Raw genomic sequence first — 3,760 nt, forward strand, 5'->3', positions numbered from 1 at the left:
TAAAGTTTTAAAAAATGTTAAAAACATTTGTTTTGTAATAATCGATTAATAAAAATGTATTTTAATAATTTTTATAAATAATGAAATCCAATTTCATTTCAAATCCTACAAACCAAACACATTAATAATTTCAAATCTGTTCCAATCCTCAATTGAAAACAATTATGACTCGCAGTAACTGGTTCCAAATCCACATATTCGACCAAAGAAAAGTCAACTTTAATTTTCTAAAATACATACCAAATAACAAATAAACTTTAACGTACCAAATATATCCTCAACAAATTTCTGATAGGAGTTAGATACAAATAATCACCGTTGTTAATTAACGGACAATTCAATCATCAATCTCACTAATCAAGAACTTGGCGGAAATACGAACTTGAGGATCGAAAACCATCATTCGATGACGATAACTTTGAGCAATTGGTAAACGGTCGGGGTCACTCGTTGGAATCACGTCGGAAACAACCAGAATAGCGTCTCCGGCATTCACCATCCCTTTTGCTTTCATTAAATCAGTGGTTCTAGAAATATTAGCATCCATATCATCCGATAAGTCAAACGAACTCCCATTGCAAATTCAACGCCATTCTTCTGCTGTTTTCATTTGTGAATGCAAATATCGGAAGGTTTGGTCGGTTGCGAGACAAAAGTGACACAATTTCTCCGTGTTTTGTGTATAAAAAAATGGCATCCACTTCAAGCTTGTTTGCTGCACAAATGAAACAGAGGTTGATTCTGGTCAGAGTTAGAGTTTACCATTTTAGGACTCGGTTTGTTGCATACATGAAAAAAAGGTTGATTCTGTCTAGTCTCTGTTGGACGGGGTGTGTTGGAGTCCTATATCGGTTTGACTTGAACCATTTTCCTTTTGTATATAATGAAACCCCCTTCACTCTTCAAGGGCTTTTTTAAAGAGTAATCTAATGGGATTCCACATATTCTCACATGGTATTAGAGATTTAGATAGTAATGTAATAGGGTTCTACATATTTTCACGTTGATAATTGAAAAGATAATGAATCAAGAAACTGAAAGTACCCATTTGGCCAGCACAGTTGCAGATTTGTTCGGCTATTCGATCTGGCAATGACACTCCAAGTGGAAGAAGAAACTTTTGAACTAGGTTCACCTCATGGCTCCATAGTTCCATTCGGGTGCTAGCCATTCGTAGCATAGATATAGCCTTTAGACCATACGATCCCATTGCTGATTCACCGGATAGCATCAGGCATTAGCTCATTGTCGAACGGCCTCAGAAACATCTGCTACCTTTTTACAAATGAAAGTGTATCAAATTTAAGATCTATTCAAATCTTTTGAGCATAACTAAATGAAAACTTCGTCTGAAATCATACTTCAGCTCGAGTTGGGGTTAGGATATTCGATCATCGACTCAAGAAGTTGTGACGCCACAATTATTGGCTTGTTTAGTCGCCTGCAAAGATCGATTATCTCTTCCTGCACAGTTGGAACCTGTTCTAGTGGTATTTCGAATCTGAACATTACATTTTATACAATATTAGAGTCTCACATAGGCTAGACTCAAAGTAATTCTTCTTGATATATGTTAGAACCTCCATTCTCTTTCCAATGGCTCGTTTGAAGAGTAATCTAATAAATTCTACATACTCGGTATCAGAACTAAGGTCTAACCCCCCAGGAACTTGACACTCTAGGGCAATCTATACTCGTCTAGCCCCCTATCGACACTTTGAGCCATTTGTGCCTCTGTCTTTTAGAGGATTATGTTAGGGTCTCATATCAGCTGGAATTTTGACCATTTCTTCTCGACATATGTTGGAACCTCCATTCTCTCTCCAATGGCTTGAAGAGTAATCTAATGGAATTTCACATATTCTAATAGTACAAAAACACAAACATGTAATCTTTTTGGTCAAAGGGTCTAAAAACTAATAACAAACGCGGGCTTACTTATTTTTGGCGAGTAGGTGATCCTTTAAATGCTTGATGGCAGCAGCGTCATCCACAAATGAAACCGTGATAAAATCAACGCCTTCAGACGTTCCAAACTCGATGTCAGACCAATCCTATTGATCATAAGCTACAAATCAGAACCCATATTGATACATAATTAATAGAACGATCGTCCTAACAAACAATAGTATTGCAACAAAAACACCTTAAGATCATCAAGTTTCCTAAGAATTTGATTTAAAATTTCTAACCTTTGCAGATAAGGTCGGGAGCTCATGATGTTTGTCGACAAGTTTCCCATTTCGCCATAAGCTCAGTTTAGCTTGAGGTAAAAGTAAGCCGGGGTCCGTGCAACTGCATCGTAAGTCATTTTTGATCCTTCATAGCTTGTTTGCACAGTGAAAGAACGAGAACCCTCGAGTTTTTGGTAGTAAAGAACCAAATTGATCCATCTTAATAGTCAAATATGAGATGACCTTTAATCCCTTTGAAAATCTAAAAAAATAGAATAAAGAAGATAGCAAATTTCAAAGAGAATTGACCTTTGCTTTAAAAGAGGAAGGAGCTCCATGGTCAACAACATGAATTTGTCTGCCTTCTGTATCAATCATAACAGAAACACAAAACCCTTTTTCCTGATTCAATTTCTTGATCTTTCTAATCACATCTTGATGCCAATCTTTAGTAATATGACACATATTAAGCCTGGCTAACGATGGCGCAATAAACCCTAAACCCTAAATTAACTCACCTTTGAATCAAACAATGCTTGAAAACCTCCACAGTTTAAAGGTTCCACTTGCAATCAGAGATTTCAAATTGGATTGAATTGAAATTGTGCCCTTAAGGTTTAATCGTTTATGAATCGCCTGACAGGAGCGATCATTTATAATCCCTAGGGTTATGAATCACCTGAATCGTTGCCTTGGGGATTGAATCGTCATCTCAGTAATCGTCTCTTTGGAGGGCAGAGTTGTGTTGGAAAAGGAAGTGAGGGTGGAGCGTCGTTTGGAAAGGAATGATGAGGGTGGAGAGAGAGAGAGATGGTTATTGATGTGTTCTGTAGTATAGATATAATGAACTTATTTCTACATAAACCCCAAAATTTTCATTTCAGGTTAAACTTGGGAACAAAAACTCGTTCCCTTTTTCATTCATTGTCATTTTCATTTTCGATCTCATTTTGTGTGTCCACAATCACTAATCAATTCTTCATATTAAGCTCACATCAATGGCAGATTCAAGATAAACATTCAAGAACACTTTATGAATATTGAGAGAGAAAGTCAATCCTCTCAATTCAGTCAAACCTTTTATTATCAATCTGAATATTACAATTAGCTCCTCTTACTCTAATTACAAAGATTACCTATCTATTTATATGGTCAACATATTAATACAAAGTCAAAGTCAAACTAGTCTAAGAAAGTCAAACACGCTAACTTTTACAATTATAGACTAAAATTAATCTTTCAAGATGAATACAATTAATACTGATTTCTCAGTCCTAACATTCTCCCCCTTTGTATTCAGACTTGAAAGAAAAAAATCTGCGCTTTGAGTACTTGTTTGAACTTTGAAACTTTATGCACAAAATGTCATCTTCAAATGAAATCTTCAGCTTGTAATCTTCAAACGATCAACTGTTGAGAAAGATCTTCTAGCATTCTCCCCCTCGAATGTAGAACCACGGTGATCTTCTCTTTTGACAATGTATAACAAAAATGATCTTCAGAAATACTCTTCAAGATTTGTTCTTCAAAGAATCTTCAGAAAACACTTCTTCAGTAAACTATTGTGAAAATGATCTTCACATTCA

At 35.8% G+C, this 3,760-nt stretch overlaps 1 pseudogene; it reads right to left on the reverse strand.

The window, feature by feature from the left end:
• Window positions 1-337: 337 nt before the first annotated feature.
• LOC112523780 overlaps window positions 338-3,760 on the reverse strand; it is a 6,879-nt pseudogene continuing 3,456 nt past the window's right edge.

Source organism: Cynara cardunculus (assembly GCF_001531365.2).
Source record: "Cynara cardunculus var. scolymus isolate 2C chromosome LG 12, CcrdV1, whole genome shotgun sequence".
In the NCBI taxonomy this organism is placed as follows: Eukaryota; Viridiplantae; Streptophyta; class Magnoliopsida; order Asterales; family Asteraceae; genus Cynara; species Cynara cardunculus.